This window comes from Triticum aestivum, chromosome 1A (genome assembly GCF_018294505.1).
Source record: "Triticum aestivum cultivar Chinese Spring chromosome 1A, IWGSC CS RefSeq v2.1, whole genome shotgun sequence".
NCBI lineage: Eukaryota > Viridiplantae > Streptophyta > Magnoliopsida > Poales > Poaceae > Triticum > Triticum aestivum.
The window spans coordinates 271,113,634-271,132,256 of NC_057794.1; positions in this window are offsets into that span (position 1 = coordinate 271,113,634).

Below are 18,623 nucleotides of genomic sequence, written 5' to 3' on the forward strand. Positions count from 1 at the left end.
TCCCCTGTATCCCCAACACCTGATTGCATAACCGAAAAGGTTCAGGAGTTTCATAGGTGGGAATTCTTGTAGCTCTAGTTCTTCTTCCACGGATATTTGGTTTGGGTTTGGGTAATCCTCACTAAGTATTTGTTCTTGTTCCGTACCTTTGTTGTTTTTCTTCTACCTCAATTCTAAGTGGCTTCTCAATTTATGGATATGTGACCATTTCAATTGGAATGCATTCGTTCATTTTGTTCGGATGTGAAGACTATATGTGGTAATTTCAACCCATTTGATTCAGCTTCAATATTTATCTGTCAATGTGCTAATGGATGTCAACCTCTTCAGGATGGCTCCTCCAACACGCATGACTCCGAATCCTAATCCGCCACCACCACCTCCACCTCCGGAGGCATGGCAAGCTGTGATGGCTGCTACCAATGCAAACACACAGCTGATCATGCAACTTCTTCAAGAGCGCAACCAAGGGAACCAGGGTCATGGCAACAATCAGAATCAGTTTGCTACACTCAACCAGTTCCTTGCTAACCAGCCAAAGACCTTCAGCAATTGTGTTGAGGCAACAGACGCTGATGATTGGCTCGTGGACATATGCAAGCATTTCGAGAGCAGTAACGTCAGGCCTGAGGACTTTGTCAAGTTCACCTCCTTCCAACTCAAAGACCAAGCTGCAGAATGGTTTCAGCAGTACAAAGATTCCAGAGGAGGCCGTGTGATTACCTGGGATGAATTCCGTCAAGACTTCAAAGCTCATCATATTCCTCAGAGCGTGGTTGAAAGCAAGCGTGAGGAATTCCGCAACCTGAAGCAAGGCACTATGTCTGTTTACGAGTACAACAAGATGTTTCAGAAGCTCGCCCATTTTGCTAAGCAACACGTCCCTGACGAGAAGAGCATGATATACCAGTTCAGGGGTGGTCTCAGGGAAGAAATCCAGCTAGCTCTCGTCCTCTTTGAGCCCAAGAGGTATGATGAGTTTTACAACATGGCAATGAAGCAAGAGACTGCTCAACTGAAGTGCGATGCTTCCAAGAAGCGAGTCAGAGATGCTACTCCTTCTTCCTCAATTCAAGTGGCTAAGCAGCAGAAGTATTGGCTTCCTCCTCCTCCATTCCGTCAGCCTTATCAGCAGAAGAGCAAAGTTGGCAGTGGATCTTCCCACCCACCCAACCCTGGCTTTCAGAACAAGACTTCGTCTCAAGCTCCAAGATCAAGTGCTCCGTATCACCGTCCACTTTCAGAGGTCACGTGCAACAAGTGCCAATAGAAGGGTCACTATGCCAACAAATGCTTCAATCAGAGGCGTCTCCCTCCTCCTCCTCCTGTGAGATCGGCAAGTACAGCTATGGTCAAGCATAACCCCAAGCACGCCAAGGTCAACTTGTTGAACGCAGCTCAGGCAGAGGACTCATCAGATGTCATCATGGGTAACTTTCCAGTTAACTCTGCTCCTGCAAAAGTTCTTTTTGACACTGGTGCATCGCATTGTTTCATGTCAAGATCATTTGTTTCCAAGCATGACTTCGTTTCGCAAATGTTGGGTAAACCTATGGGAGTGGTTTCTCCAGCTAAGTCTATGAGGGCTACTTCAATAGTCCCAAATGTTTCTATCATGATGGGTGATTTCAAGTTTCTGGCTTCTCCAATGGTCCTTGGTAACTCGGATATTGATCTTATTCTTGGAATAGACTGGCTTTCTAAGCACAAGGCTCAGCTTGATTGTGCTGCCAGGCAGATTCAATTGACTCATTCGTCTAAGGATGTAATTGTCTTTGCCGCTAATGACGATACCATCCGTCTATTTTATCTCAATGAGAAGGGTGAACTGGATGCCATCTCTCAAATTCCAGTCGTTTGCGAATATCAAGACATCTTTCTAGAAGAGCTTCCAGGAATGCCTCCGCACCGGCCAGTTGAATTCGTCATCGATCTTGAGCTTGGCACGGAGCCTGTTTGCAAACGTCCTTACAAGCTTGGACCTAAATAGTTGAAGGAGCTAAAGAAGCAACTCAATATTCAAGAGCGAATGGGTCTCATCCGACCTAGTTCTTCTCCGTGGGGTTGTGGAGTTCTTTTTGTGAAGAAGAAGGATGGAACAAACCGACTTTGTGTTGACTACCGTCCATTGAACAAGAAGACTATAAAGAACAAGTACCCACTTCCCAACATCAACGAGCTGTTTGAACAACTCAAAGGTGCTCAAGTATTCTCCAAGCTTGATCTCCGTATGGGCTATCACCAGATTCGAATCTGTGAGCAGGATATTCCCAAGACATCATTCAGAACAAGCTATGGTTCATATGAATATACTGTCATGTCTTTTGGCCTCGTCAACGCTCCGCCAACTTTCTCTCGCATGATGAACTTCATCTTCAACGCCTACACAAATGACTTCATCTTGGTCTACCTCGATGACATTCTGGTCTTTTCTAAGAACAATGAAGATCTCTGCTAAGGGCATAGCGGTGAATCCTGAGAAGGTGTCTGCAATTTGAATTGGGAACCACCTCAGAATGTGAAGCAACTCCGCAGCTTCCTTGGTCTCACAAGCTACTGTCGAAGGTCCGTTGAGAACTTTTCAAAGATCGCGAAGCCTCTTTCCAACCTTCTCCAGAAGCACGTCAAGTACGTTTGGTCTCCTGAATGTGACATCGCTTTCAACACCCTGAAAGAGAAATTAGTCACTGCTCCAGTTCTGACTCCTCCTGATGAATCCAAACCGTTTGAGGTCTTATGTGATGCCTCTCTTCAAGGTCTTGGTGCAGTGTTGATGCAAGAGAAGAAAGTTGTGGCTTATACCTCTCGCCAGTTGAAGCCCAACGAAAAGAACTACCCCACTCATGACCTCGAGTTGGCGGCAGTTGTGCATGCTCTTTTGACTTGGAGACATCTCTTATTGGGAAGAAAAGTGGACATCTTCACTGACCACAAGAGTCTCAAGTACATCTTCACTCAGCCTAATCTCAACCTCAGGAAGACTCGTTGGGTCGAAATGATTCAAGAGTATAATCCGAGTATCAAATATACTACAGGCAAGGCCAATGTAATTGTTGACGCATTGAGCAGGAAGGCTTACTGCAACAGTCTGATTCTCAAGCCTTACCAACCCGAGCTTTGTGAAGCTTTCCGCAAACTCAATCTGCAAGTTGTTCCTCAAGGTTTCCTCGCCAACCTTCAAGTCTCTCCGACTTTGGAAGATCAGATTCGCGAGGCTCAACTTCTTGATGCTATGGTGAAGAAGGTGAAGATTGGGATTGCCAAGAGCCAACCCAAGTACAAGTGCTATCGCCTTGATGACAAGGATACTCTCTTCTTCGAGGATCACATTGTTGTGCCTAAAGGTGACCTTCGTAAAGTCATTATGAACGAGGCTCACAATTCACTCCTCTCCATCCACCCTGGGAGTACGAAGATGTACTAGGACCTCAAGCAGGCGTATTGGTGGACTCGAATGAAGCGCGAGATTGCTCAGTTCGTGAATGAATGTGATGTCTGCAGAAGAGTGAAGGCAGAACACCAACGACCAGCTGGTCTCCTCCAACCTCTTGCCATTCCAGAATGGAAGTGTGACCACATTGAGATGGACTTCATGACAGGATTTCCAAAGTCCAAGCGTGGCAATTATGCTATATTCGTTGTCATCGACAAACTCACTAAAGTGGCTCATTTTCTGCCTATCAAAGAGTCTATCACTGCAGCTCAATTGGAGGAGCTTTATACCTCTCGGATTGTCTCTCTGCACGGCATTCCACAGTTGATCTCTTTAGATCGTGGCAGCATCTTTACCTCCAAGTTTTGGGATTCTTTTCAGAAGGCCATGGGCACCAACTTCCGTTTCAGTACAACTTTTCATCCTCAAACTAGCGGTCAAGTCGAGCGTGTCAATCAGATTCTCGAAGATATGCTCAGGGCTTGCGTTATCTCTTTCGGTATGAAGTGGGAAGATTGTCTTCCATATGCCGAGTTCTCCTACAACAACAGCTTTCAAGCGAGTTCGGGCAAGGCCCCATTTGAAATTCTCTATGGCAGGAAGTGTTGTACTCCTCTTAACTGGTCAGAGACCGGTGAACGTCAACTTCATGGAAATGACTTGATCACAGAGGCAGAGGAAATGTGCAAAGTCATTCGTGATAACCTCAAAGCAGCGCAATCACGCCAGAAGAGCTACTATGATAGTAAGCATCGTGATTTGGCTTTCAAGATCGGAGACCATGTTTACCTCCACATCTCTCCAATGAAAGGTACTCGTCGCTTCGGTATCAAAGGGAAGCTTGCCCCACATGTTCCATGTCTCTCAGCTCCGCAAGTGCTTCAAGACTCCTGACTGCACCGTCAACTTCGAAGACATTAATCTCCAAGAAGACCTTTTTATCGTGAGCACCCCGTTGCTATTCTTGAAGAAACTGAGTGCAAGACTCGCAATAAGTCAATCAAATTCCTCAAAGTCAAGTGGTCACACCATTCCGACCGTGAAGCCACCTGGGAACGTGAGGACCACCTCCATTCTGAGTACCAGTCCTAGATCTCGGGACGAGATCCTTTCGTAGTGGTGGAGTGTTGTAACACCCCAGATGTAATTTACTTTATCTGTACTCCAACTCTTGCCGTTTCCGGCCTAAGTTATTTTATTTTCCTCGGGTTCAGGTTTTTGTCTCCATGTGTTGTTGCCTTTGTCATGCATCTCATATCATGTCATCATGTGCATTGCATTTGCATACGTGTTCGTCTCATGCATCCGAGCTTTTTCCCCATTGTCTGTTTTGCATTCCGACACTCCTATGCCCTCCGGTGGACCTTTCTACCACTTTTCATCTGTGGGGGTTAAACATTTCCGGTTTGGACCGAGACTTGCCAAGAGACCTTGGTTTACTACCGGTAGACCACCTGTCAAGTTTCGTGCCATTTGGACTTCGTTTGATACTCCAACGGTTAACCGAGGGACCGAGAAGGCCTCGTTTGTGTTGCAGCCCAACACCCTTCCAATTTGGCCCAAAACCCACCAAAACCCTCTCCATCATCTAGAGCGTTCGATCACGATCGCATGGCCAAAAACCGTGCTCAATTTGGAGCCTCCTAGCTCCTCCTACCTATAAAACTAGACCTTCCCCCGAAATTTCGGGTCAAAACACCCCTAACCCTAGCTTCTTCCTCCTCCCGCCGCCGGACGCGTCCGGATCGGACCGGACACGTCCGCCCGCCGGCGCCCGCGCCAATCGGAATCCGCCACGTGTCCCTGGGCCGGTCCCCAGTTCACCGCCGACCCCGCGGGCCCGCGAGGCCCGTGCGGGGCCCTCCCGGCCCGGTCTCCGCCGCCTCCTCCCACCAGGTCGCCGCCCCCCCGCCCGGCGCCGTTCGCCGCACCCGGCCACTGCGCCTCCATTGTCGGGTGCCTCCGTGCCGACCACACGCCGGCCGGACCTCGCCCCGCCGCCACAGCGAGCTCGCCGCGCCGCCCCGCGCCGGCGACCTCCTCCGCCGCCGCCCGGCGACCTCCTCCGCCGCCCCCGTTCACCTCCGGCCCGGTTCCGGCCCCGGCGACCCCAAGCTCCGGCGAGCTCGAGAGAATTCCGGCCGGCGAACTGCTGCTACAGTGCGCATGAATAGTACCCCGAATCTGGATCTAGATCTGAGAAACCCTAGGGTTGACTTTCCCCTCTCCCCTTATTTTTTTGGCAATCTTCATCATGCTATAACTCTGCATCCGTAGCTCCGATTTGTGCGTGTAGCATATTAAAATGTTCGCCTCGACGAGTACATCATTTCATCTCATTGCATGATTTTCATTTGAGCTCATCTTGATGCCCGAAATGCTGTTGGAAGAGGGATATGTGATAAATTTGCCAGATCTGTTTCATCAAATAGATATTTGTCATTTTTGCCATGATTAATGTGTGCATGATATGCTCCTGAGCTCTACATGAGTTTTGTTATATGCCATTCCATATTTACAGAGGTGCTTACCATGTATTTTTGTAATATGTGTGGTGACTAGCACAAGCTTGCAAAGTAGTGTAATCGATAATGCTGATTTCAGGGACTTAGAATTTCATTAAGTCCTTGTCCTGATTTTGTCGTTATGCCATATGTTCATGTTGTTTCCTAGTGATCCGTGCCTCTTTTGAGGATGATCAGTAAGGATGTTTTGTTAACATTGTGGTGACCTATCCATCCATGTCTTTGTTTACATTTATGGAGCAACCTAGCTTGAGTAAATCGAGCTCTACTTTTGCTATATCGTGAATCTTGGTAGATTGTTTACTTGTTAGCGATTTTGCCGAGGATGTTGCTATTGATCCGTGCATGCTATGTTGTTGTTCTTGCCATTTATAGCTTCTATGCCATGTATTATTGATGGGTGTATGCTTAATTTGTCATGCCATGCTCTGTAGTGAGTGCATCGAGCTCGTAAACAGGCCTACTCGTTAGCTGGTTTGCATGCTCCAGTTTTTCACTAAGTCTGAGATCTGTTTATGTTCTTGCCATGTTCACATGCTTGCAATTGTATTTTCTGATCCCTTTTGGCTCGAGGTCACTAAGGGACTTTTGTTAAGTGCTTTGAGTAGCTTCATGCCATGCCTTGCTTTGCCATGTTAAGTTCCTGTAGCATGTAATTTTCATGCTCCTAAGTGTGCTTCCTGATGTTAAATTCCAGACTTGTGTTAATTTCACTAAGTTTGAAACTTGTTATCATTTGCACTTTTGCCATGCTTGTTTGAACCTGTTAATGGATGAATTAGCCATAGCTCAATGTTCATCTTTTGTCAAGAATCATGAGTGGATCCCTGACATGTATTATGTTGTCATGTTTGAGTGCTATAGCATATTTATCTTGATGCATTTAGTTGGTCACTTGCTGATTATCGCAGACCGGTGCCATATTTATTTTGCTTGCCATTTCCAAACCGTGTATCCGATTCCGATGATCTTTATATCGATTTCAACCGAAATCACCTCACCTTTCCAGTGGCACTCTTGGATTTCCAAGTTGAGGCCAGGTTCATTCATTCCTTGTCAAATCTTGCATATGCATCACATACCGCATCCCGCATATCGTACCATGTTTGCATCATGTTGTTTGAGCATTGCACGTGGTTGATTGTGTTCCATTTGCTTGTTGTTCTTGTTTGGGTAGAGCCGGGAGACGAGTTCTTGAATGAGGAGCCTGTTGAGTTCGCTTACGAGGATCAAGTCAACTCTGACAACTTTGAAGGCAAGATGATCATACCCTCGAAATCACTTCTATCTTTGCTTGCTAGATGCTCGCTCTTTTCCTATGCATATTCTATGATACCTACCACTTGCTTATCATGCCTCCCAAATTGCCATGTAAAACCTCTAACCCATCATGTCCTAGCAAACCGTTGATTGGCTATGTCACCGCTTTGCTCAGCCCTCTTATAGCGTTGCTAGTTGCAGGTGAAGATTGGAGATCGTTCCTTGTTGGAACATTGTTTATAGTTGGGATATCACCATATTATCTTGTTTATCTTAATGCACCTATATACTTGGTAAAGGGTGGAAGGCTCAGCCTTTTTCCTAGTGTTTTGTTCCACTCTTACCGCCCTAGTTTCCGTCATATCGATGTTATGTTCCCGGATTTTGCGTTCCTTACGCGGTTGGGTTATAATGGGAACCCCTTGACAGTTCACCTTGAATAAAAATCCTCTAGCAAGGCCCGACCTTGGTTTTACCATTTGCCACCTAGCCTTTTTCCCTTGGGTTTCGGGACTCAAGGGGCATCTTTATTTTAAACCCCCGGGCCAGTGCTTCTCTAAGTGTTGGTCCAACCCAGAGCACCGTGCGGGGCCGTCCCTTGGCAACTTGGGTTACGTTGGCTCCCGTACGCTTAGCTTATCCGGTGTGCCCTGAGAACGAGATATGTGTAGCTCCTATCGGGATTTGTCAGCACAGCGGGTGGTCTTGTTGGACTTGTTTTACCATTGTCGAGGATGTCTTGTAACCGGGATTCCGAGTCTGATCGGGTCTTCCTGCTAGAAGGAATATCCTTCGTTGACCGTGAGAGCTTGTGATGGGCTAAGTTGGGACACCCCTGCAGGGTTTTGAACTTTCGAAAGCTGCGCCCGCGGTTATGGGCAGATGGGAATTTGTTAATGTCCGGTTGTAGATAACATGAAACTTAACTTAATTAAAATGAATCAACCGTGTGTGTTACCGTGATGCTCTCTTCTCGGCGGAGTCCGGGAAGTGAACACGATGTTGGAGTAATGCTTGACGTAGGTTGTTGTAGAATCTCTTCTTGATCATAGTTCTTCGTTCGTGCTTTGCCTTCTCCTCTCGCTCTCTTTTGCGAACAGGTTAGCCACCATATATGCTAGTCGCTTGCTGTAGCTCCACATACTACCTTGCCTTTACCTATAAGCTTAAATAGTCTTGATCGCGAGGGTGCGAGATTGCTGAGTCCCCGTGACTCACAGATTACTTCCAAAACCAGATGCAGTGACAGATGATACTGCTCCAGACGATGCGCTTGAGCTCAAGTGGGAGTTCGATGAAGACTCTCGCCATTACTATGTGTCTTTCCCAGATGATCATTAGTGGTGCCCAGTTGGGGTGATCGGGAACTTTGTCGCATGTGGGGGTTGATCTTTATTTTGGTACCGTAGTCGGACCATGAGTGTATTGGATGATTGTAATGTTATTCATGTATTTGTGTGACGTGGCGAGTGTAAGCCAACTATGTCTCCTTTCCCCTTTTATCTATTTACATGGGTTGTTGTGAAGATTACCTTACTTGCGACATTGCTTTCTATGCGGTTATGCCTCTAAGTCGTGCTTCGACACGTAGGAGATATAGATGCATCGAGAGCGTTACACGATGACATCTTGACATCACACGTATCATTATCAAGCGGCATCAACTTGCATAAGGCGAGGCCTCCGTCGCCCGCACCCATGCGAACAGGCTTATAGCAAAGACGATAAGGGAGATCAAACCGCTCCTCGACCCTTGGGTTCCTTGTAATGATGTTATTAGTTGAGTCGAGAATGGTCTTGAACGAACCTACCATGCTAGCCGAGGTGGTGACGTCGCACCGATCATGTCACAGCCCTAGTTCAGCCCTTGCTCGTCTTTGCATCATCATCTTGCATCATGATTAAATTCCATTAAAATTTGAAATGGGATTGCCTAAACCCTAGCATTAAAGGATTAACTAGGTTCAAACTTAAACTTTTCAATGAATCCAAAATGCCCTTCATAAATGTCCACCATCTTTTGTCCTGGCTAAACCCTCTGCCAAAAATGGTTTCATATTTTTGGAGGCTATTCTGGATTTTTGAATTAAATCATAAGTATTTGAATTTGGACATTTTAATTCTATAAAACATTTTAAATTGTTCAAAATAATCTTGAAGCATTTGAGGGCTATTGGAAACAGTTTCAAAAGTGCCCACAATTATTTTCAGGATTTTACAAAATGAATTAGTATTTTACTAATTCAAACAGAAAAGAAAAAAAATAGAAAACAGAAAACTAAATAAGAGAGAGAGAGAGAGTAACCTCACCAGCAGCCCACCAGCTGGCAGCCCAGCCAACTGGCCCAGCCCACCAGGGGCACGTTTGTCTTCTTCCCCTTGCCAGCGCACGAAGCAGCTCGGTGGCGAGCGCCGACGACGCGCCTGGCCACCTCCTGCGTGCTGCCGCCTCCCCAACGTCGCCCTGGAGACGCCACGCGCCCCCCAGGCCCTCTCAGCCTCTCCCCGTGCTCCTCTCCCTCCTCTGGCTCTCCTCCCGCATGCACCGGAGAGCCATCGTTGCCGCCGCTCGCTGCTGTCGTGGCCATGGCCACTGCCTCGCCTCGCTGATGTGCTCAGACGCTCCGCCTCGACCCCCTCTTCCTCTCCACCCCGCTGCACCCCGCCAGAAGCCCTGCAGTGCCGTCCCTGAGATCGTCTTCAACCTCTGGCCGCCGGCGAACTCTTCGGGAATTCGTGAGCTTCAGCTCGTCCCCGGCCTCGCTGTTGCCTCTACTGGAATCGCCGTGAGCCCCTGCCTCTTTCCCCTCTCTCCCCGTGCTCGCCCGCGCCTTCTAGCCACCGTGGCCATCGGAGCCGATTGCTCCTCGCCGCCAGCCATGTCGCCACCGCGGCTACGGCCGTGCAAGCACGCGCCCGAGCTTACCGTTGCGATCACCGCACCCCTACGAGTCCAACACGCCTAACCGCGGCTCCTGCCGTTCCCTGCAACGCCGATCCGCTCAACTCCCGAACTCCGGCCGCCGTGCAAGTCGCCGCCGCCGTCGTTTTAGGCCACTAAAGCTGCTGCTGTGAGCACCACTGGACACGGACGAGTCCCCTCGTCATGTAGAGCCTCTCAGATGCTAATTTTGTCACCAGAGGGCAAAATCCGGCCCCTCCGCCGTCTCGGCCTCGCCGGTGACTCAACGCCGGCAAGGTTGACCCCTGTTTGACCTCCCCGGCATCCTGACGTGTGGGCTGGGCCCCTGTTTAATTAGTGCTAGGTAATTAGTGTTAATTAACTTAGTTAACCAGATGAGCCACTGACATGCGGGCCCAGCCCTAGATTAGTTAAGTTAATCACCTACTTAGCACTAACAGGCACTGTTAGTTAGATGTGACACCGACACATGGGTCCCACAGGTCAGGTTTGACCTGGACCGGGCCTGTTGACCTGCTGACATTGGCATGACCTAATGCTGACGCAGTATTACTTTTCTGGATTTAATTTAATTCAGGAAATTCCAGAAAACAATTTAAACTTCTAAAAATCATAGAAATTCAACCGTAAATCCAAATAAGATAAATTATATATGAAAAATTATCAGAAAAATTCAAGGAATCTGTTTATAGCATTTGCATGCATGTTTGAACAACCTAGGGTTGCTGTACAGGGCAATTTGCATAAATGACATTTAAATAAGCACATATGGAGTTTGAATTTGAACCCTTGGTTAAAACCAACTTCATTTAATATGGTTGCTAGTTGCATTAGCTCAATCAACAGCATATTGCCATGACATTATCATGCATCATAATTGTTGCATTGCATTGATTGTGTTCCTCTTTGTTTGCCGGTATTTGTCCCCTCTCGATAGACGTGGTTCCGACGACGAGTTCGATGACACCGATGAAGAACTATACTATCTTCAGAAGTGCCAGGCAAGCAAAAACCCCTTGTTCGTTCCGATACAAACCCACTCTCTCGCTCCTGCTCTCTTTTACTGCATTAGGACAACAACGATTCAACTGTACATGTTGCGGTAGTTGAACCCCTTCCTTTGCATGACTTGTCATTGCCACAGTAAATAGATGAAACCCACTAGCATGAATAGGAGTTGTTTGAGCCCTGATGTGCCTACTCATTCATGCTTGTTTGTCATGCCTGCTACTGCTTAGAGTTGAGTCAGGTCTGATTCATCGGGGATGAATCGGAGGTGTGTAAACATGTCCTACTGTTGAGAGCTAAGTGTGTGAACATGATTTGGTAAAGGTAGCGGTGAGAGGCCATGTAGGAGTACATGGTGGGTTGTCTCATTGAAGCCGTCCTCAGGAACTGAGTTCTGTGTTTGTGATACATGAAACAGTTACTACCACGCATTGGGCCCGAAACCAATGGACCCTCTCGGCTTCTTGATCACCCTTGTCCTCTGTCCAGGAGTTGCAACTAGTTTCTGGTGTTTATAGGATATGTGTTGGCGGCCGTGCGTAGCGCTGACCCTAGGGGTGGGCTATGTTGCGGTAGATACACTGTGGCCGGGCATGCCGGGCGCCCGTTTGGTGTCTCGGAACCCTGTACACATCGTTCGGGGCCGTATGTGGAAACCTCGGCCGGACTCCCTGCGGATGGAACCTGGATAGGCGATAAACCTGGACTAGAGACTTGAGTGTTTAGGTAGGCCGTGGCCGACACCCTCGTTGGGCTTCCGCTTGAAGGTTGCCGAGTACATGTCGTGTAAACGGCGGTAAGTGGTGAGAGCGTGTGTGAAGAAGTACACCCCTGCAGGGTTAACATCATCTATTCGAATAGCCGTGTCCGCGGTAATGGACTTCTGGGTTGCCTATAACAGTTCATAGACAAGTGAAAGTGGATACTCTAAAACTCGCAAGATAAGTGTGAGTGCTATGGATGGCCTTCTCATAGGGAGATGGGAGTGGATCCATAGTGGTGTATTGAATGGTGAATATGTGGACTCGTGTGCACCACCTCAAAAGAGTTACTTGCAGTCGTAGTTCAGGTATAGCCACCGAGTCAAAGCTGGCTTGCTGCAGTTAAACTCCACCACCCCCTTTATTGATACCGATGCATATGTAGCTAGTTCTGATGTAAGTCCTGTTGGGTACATTTGTACTCACGTTTGCCTATTTTATGTTTTGCAGAGAGACGTCAGCCTCGCTAGTAGTTCCTTGTGGACTTCGACGTTTAGCTTGATACCTCAGCTACGATCTTGTGCCCTCGGCAGGATCTGGTAGATAGTCAGGCTTCTCAGCCTTTTCATTTGTAGATGTCTGTACTCAGACATGTTAAGCTTCCGCATGTGCTTTGACTTGTATGCTCTGAATGTTGGGTCATGAGACCCATGTTTGTAATATCTCGCTCCTCGGAGCCTAATGAATAAATACTTGAGTCGTAGAGTTATGTTGTGATGCCATGTTGTATTTACACATATCGAGCATATTGTGTGTATGATTGAAATGCTTGGTATGTGTGGGATCCGACAATCTAGTTGTTTATCCTTGGCAGCCTCTCTTATGGGGAAATGTAGTCTAGTGCTTCCATGAGCCATAGTAGTCCGCTACAGCCCGGTTCACCGGAGTCCTGCTAGCCCAGCACTACTGCTCAGGACACTTGACTGGCCGGCATGTGTTTCACTTCGTTCCTGTGTCTGTCCCTTCGGGGAAATGTCACGCGGTGACATCCGGAGTCCTGCCTAGCCTGCTACAGCCCAGGTTCCCGGAGTCCTGTTAGCCTAGTGCTACAGCCCGGATTCACACGCTGCTGACCGACATGCTCGAAGTTGATTCATGTATGCCTGTCCCCATGGGTTAGTGCCGCTTTGGGTTCACGACTAGCCATGTCGGCCCGGGTTCTCTGTCATATGGATGCTAGCGACACTATCATATACGTGAGCCAAAAGGCGCAAACGGTCCCGGGCCATGGTAAGGTGGCACCCGTGGGAATACCGTGCGTGAGGCCGCAAGTGATATGAGGTGTTACATGCTAGATCGATGTGACTTAGGATCGGGGTCCTGACAGCTTTGGTATCAGAGCCTGACTGCCTGTAGGATTACCAAGCCAAACTGGTCGAAGTTGTGTCTAGAAATGCTTTAGTTATATAAGGGAATTGATTGTGGGAGGAAACGTAAGGCTCTTTTTACTCCTTATACTTCATGGCCTTCTGATCTGAGTCATCCTCTTCCTTTCTATGGGGATTAAGAACTAGGCCTTCTCATCTATCTATCAAGATGACGAGTTACTATGATATAGACTTGTAGGATTGATGAATTCAAGCCTCTGTTCAGTTTCTACTACTTCTATGTGTTCTCAGTTGATCTCAGAACATTGATATTGTGATGTTGAGTGGTTATGCCACCATTTTGCAGGATGTCTCAAATCATTTTGAGCATTTACAGCCGTTATGCTGTCCGAGTCATCCCAGGTTTCTAAGTAGTCTGATGCATTTGCAAACCCCTTCCTCCTGTTCCTGATGTCCATTTGGGCCAGATTAATCACACTAATCGGTGAGTTGAGGTACTTTGTTGCCTCAACATATATGTTGGAGCTATTACTATGACCCTAGGTGTTTTAGGGAGTCACCTAGTGATCTAGCCATGTTTTGTATCCCCAGTGTGTGATTCTGGCCACCATTCTTGAAAGCATCCCGTGATGCCATTTAGTAGTAGATATTCTATTCCTGGGTTCTTGAACCCGAGATTCACCCTACTTACCTCATGTTGATAGTGTTTGATAGTTCCTTTAGGATATTAGTAACCTTGCGACAGCCCTCGAGGTCCGTGGTATTTCTTCCTTCCAAATACCATGAACCGTTAAGGCAGAAGTTCTTTGAACCAAAATATCACAATCAGAGTACTCTTGAGGAGTTCTCCATTCATAATTGTGATTTTGTCAGTTCTACCTTTCTGCATGGGTTATCCGGAAGAAACCTGTTGAACTTGATTCAACATACTAATCTATGCATCCACAACTCAGGAAGATATAGGTCCCCTTGAGTTGTCCATCTTCATTTGTTATTCTGACCATCGTCTATCAATTGATAGTTAGGAGTAATTGTGCATCCGTGTTATCGATGTTTATTATTCTTGTGGTACGTTAAGCCATTCCATTTCAGAATAATTAGGAGAAACAAACTCTAGTACCTCATCCATATCCAGGATTGGGTCAAAGTAGTTGTGTTCTGCAGATCAAATGCCAATCCAGCTTTTGCTCTGTTCTACCCTAGAGTATTACCCCCTTTATGTCAGGATTGTCATGAGAATTGCACCCTCTCTCATGAATTCTTGACGCAGTAATACTTCTTTCCATCATTGTTCATTCCTTGGTTCCGTATTATTGTAACCGGAGTGCCTACAAGTGTACTGTGATGTGCGAAATCAATACTCCTAGAAACTCCGTTGCTTGGTAGTTAATGGACAATACTCTCATTCTTAGCGTGTTGGTTATTGAATCATCATCCTAAGATTGATCGTGTTACCTAGTCCTTATTTCTGGTGCACTCTTCGTTCTTTGTGTTAGGATTGAATCCCTTGCTCTTATGATCGTGTCGTCTTGCCTTGAGAAGCAGGATTGTTCCCGAGCTTAATAACATATCGGTGGTTCGTGATGTTCCGAATATCTTCTCGGGAGTGTTACCAGGTTGTCACCTGACTGTTATGTTGAGCTCGTGATCAAGTTGGTTTCTTGTAAACCACCCCTTCTCCAAGAATCTGAGTTGGATACCCTAAGCTAGTTGGTTAAGCTGAACAACAACTTGGAGACTTGGAAGATGAAAGCTTGTCCGGCTCAGTTCATTCCAAAGGGATATCCTTGTGTGTGCGTGTGTTGAAGAGAGATGATATCTTCATCGATTGTTCCTCGTGTTCGGTTGTTGAATCTATTGCCTTGTCAAAACTTTGACTTGAGTATGGGCTATCATCAAGTCAAATCAGAACCAACGATGTTCGTAATGTTGTCTTACTCGTGGTTGATCCCTTGAGCATACACCATTAAATCTTTTGGTCTGACCAATGCTATCACTGTGTTCACATGATGGTGGAAGTCCAGTGATATGGGAATTTCGATGAGTTACTGTTGAGCCCATCAACAGCATTTTGTCTCCTCCATGATTCATGTTGAACATTACACTAGTATTGGAAACTTTGTAAGCATTGCCTTTATGTTCCGCTCATGAGGTATACATTTGGATGAAAGGAGTGACTTCCTCTAATTCACGTGCATTTGATGAAAGTTGCCGCCGTGAATTCGAGAAAGCTTGTTTTTGCTTCCTTCGGAACCATCCCAAGTCAGTCATGCATATGTGCGAAGTATTCTATGGTTTGAAGACTTGCAACCTTCAGCCCATATGTATCCCTAGCACACCAAGCCACTGATTGATTTGTTCAAGGAGAAGGGGTTCCTTCATAACAACTAGTCATGGCTTATGTCAGGACTTCGTTATCCTCAATGATGGTTCCCACCTGAAGTTGATAGTGTTTTACTATAAGACTACTACGTGGTCATGCTCGTCTTGGATAGCGTGTTCACAGGTTTGTAGCAGAACCAGCTCATGTTTTGGAGCTAGCTATCGCAGTTCATTCCCCGAGAATCTTGCAACGTCATCTCGTCAAATTGTGTTGCAAACTTTCATTTTCTTTCTAGACTCGATGAGTCTGGAATATCCTAACACCAACCAGGTCTGAATCTCGGGCAGATATGATGGTTGGAACGTACTCCAAGAACTATATTGTTGGTCCCTCTATAACCAGTAAGTGGATGTCATGGCCAACACATCCAGCCGGAAGACCTATTATTGTAGTATCTCGATTGAAGAAAGTTGGCCACCTTTCCATGAGGATTTCGTAGGATTTACCTCCATAGTTAATCCTTACGGATTCTTGAGCTTTCGAAGTCCGACCTTTTACTTGATGTTCTAGATATCAAACCATATCTATGAATGGATTATGCTAGCACATCAAGGAGAACATTAGAAGCGGAGTGCTAAATGTCTCTTGGTCGATCGTCCAGATTCTGTTCCCTTAGCCTCGCTAAGGGAAGATCTGAGAAGGTGTTATCTTCCTTTGTATCCGCATCATCCATCACTAGTCATCATGGTAGTATGTCGTGTTGCCAGGATCCTTGCCACGGATGTTGGTAGAACCTTGATGAATATGGAAATGCTCAAGTTCTTGAGAGCACGCGCCAGCACCAAGTTTTACCGTTGGCGTTAACTGGGATTTGCTTCCAGTTTCCTCGGTTATGTTATAACCCTTTTCAAACAGTGGACTCACTCTCGACTGTTGAGCTCTTCCCCAGTTACCAGAATCATTCCCAACATTTGCATTTTGTTCCCAGCTTGCACCTCAGTAGTCGTTCAGGATCATCTTCAAAAGTGGACTTACCATGGGTCCCATCCATTTCCGATGATAAGGAAAAAATCATCCATTGCGTTGTCTTCAACAAGGTAGTCCACATCATCCATTCTGGTGTGAGTATGCCATTCTTTCGAATTCGTTCAAACGATCATTTGTGATTGCCTTGGGATGGTATAGAGAGTTGCAATGATCTTTGAATCAAAAGTAATTCTTTTTGCCACTTAAGGAAATAGTTCCATGAGTCACCTTCCCCAAGGTGTCCCGCTATGAAATCATGGCAATTATCTCCTCGTCATTTGAAACCATGCACCATTCTACTCCAACGTGAAGATGTTGCCTACCAAATTGGACCTTTGTCATCTGCTACCCTTTTCTTCATTCCAAATGTTTGTCTTGTGTCTCAGCTCAAGAGATGTTTCAATGTCTCATTCCATGAGTTGGTCCTGAGTTGTTTGATCTTCAAGAAGATCGATTCTTCTAGAATTTTTCCTTTCCTCTCCTGTCATGTTAGTTGGAGTTCTCAAAGCAAGACATCGAGACAAAGATGGTGATCGCGTCAACGTTCCTATGCAGTGCAACCTGGATCGTGAAGACCATGTTAGTTGTGCCCCTTTGTCTTCTTACCTCACGTCTTGAATCTCGGGACGAGATTCTTGTTTAGTGGGGGTGAGTTGTCACAGCCCCAGTTCAGCCCTTGCTTGTCTTTGCACCATCATCTTGCATCATGATTAAATTCCATTAAAATTTGAAATGGGGATTGCCTAAACCCTAGCATTAAAGGATTTAACTAGGTTCAAACTTAAAACTTTTCAATGAACCCAAAATGCCCTTCATAAATGTCCACCATCTTTGGTCCTCGCTAAACCCTCTGCCAAAAATGGTTTCATATTTTTGGAGGCTATTCTGGATTTTTGAATTAAATCATTAATATTTGAATTTGGACATTTAAATTCTATAAAATATTTTAAATGTCCAAATAATCTTGAAAGCATTTGAGGGCTATTGGAAATAGTTTCAAAAGTGCCCACAATTATTTTCAGGATTTTACAAAATGAATTAGTATTTTTACTAATTCAAAACAGAAAAGAAAAAATAGAAAACAGAAACTAAATTAAGAGAGAGAGAGAGTAACCTCACCTGCAGCCCACCTGACCGGCCCAGCTGGCAGCCCAGCCAACTGGCCCAGCCCACCAGGGGCACGCTTGTCTTCTTCCCCTTGCCAGCGCACGAAGCAGCTCGGTGGCGAGCGCCGACGACGCGCCTGGCCACCTCCTGTGTGCTGCCGCCTCCCCGACATCGCCCTGGAGACGCCACGCGCCCCCAGGCCCTCTCAGCCTCTCCCCGTGCTCCTCTCCCTCCTCTGGCTCTCCTCCCGCACGCACCCGAGAGCCATCGTCGCCGCCGCTCACTGCTGTCGTGGCCACGGCCACTGCCTCGCCTCGCTGATGTGCTCAGACGCTCCGCCTCGACCCCCTCTTCCTCTCCACCGCGCCACGCCCCGCCGGAAGCCCTGCAGCGCCGTCCCTGACATCGTCTTCAACCTCTAGTCGCCGGCGACCTCTTCGGGAATTCGTGAGCTTCAGCTCGTCCCCGGCCTCGCCGTTGCCTCTAGTGGAATCGCTGTGAGCCCCTGCCTCTTTCCCCTCTCTCCCCGTGCTCGCCCGCGCCTTCTAGCCACCGTGCCCATCGGAGCCGATTGCTCCTCGCCGCCGGCCATGTCGCCACCGTGGCTACGGCCGTGCAAGCACGTGCCCGAGCTTACCGCTGAGATCACCACACCCCCACGAGTCCAACACGCCTAACCGCGGCTCCTGCCGTTCCCTGCAACGCCGATCCGCTCAACTCCCGAACTCCGGCTGCCGCGCAAGTTGCCGCCGCCGTCGTTTTAGGCCACTAGAGCTGCTGCTGTGAGCACCACTGGACGCGGACGAGTCCCCTCGTCATGTAGAGCCTCTCAGCCGCTAATTTGGTCACCGGAGGGCTAAATCCGAGCCCCTCCGCCGTCTCGGCCTCGCCGGCGACTCAATGCCGGCAAGGTTGACCCCTGTTTGACC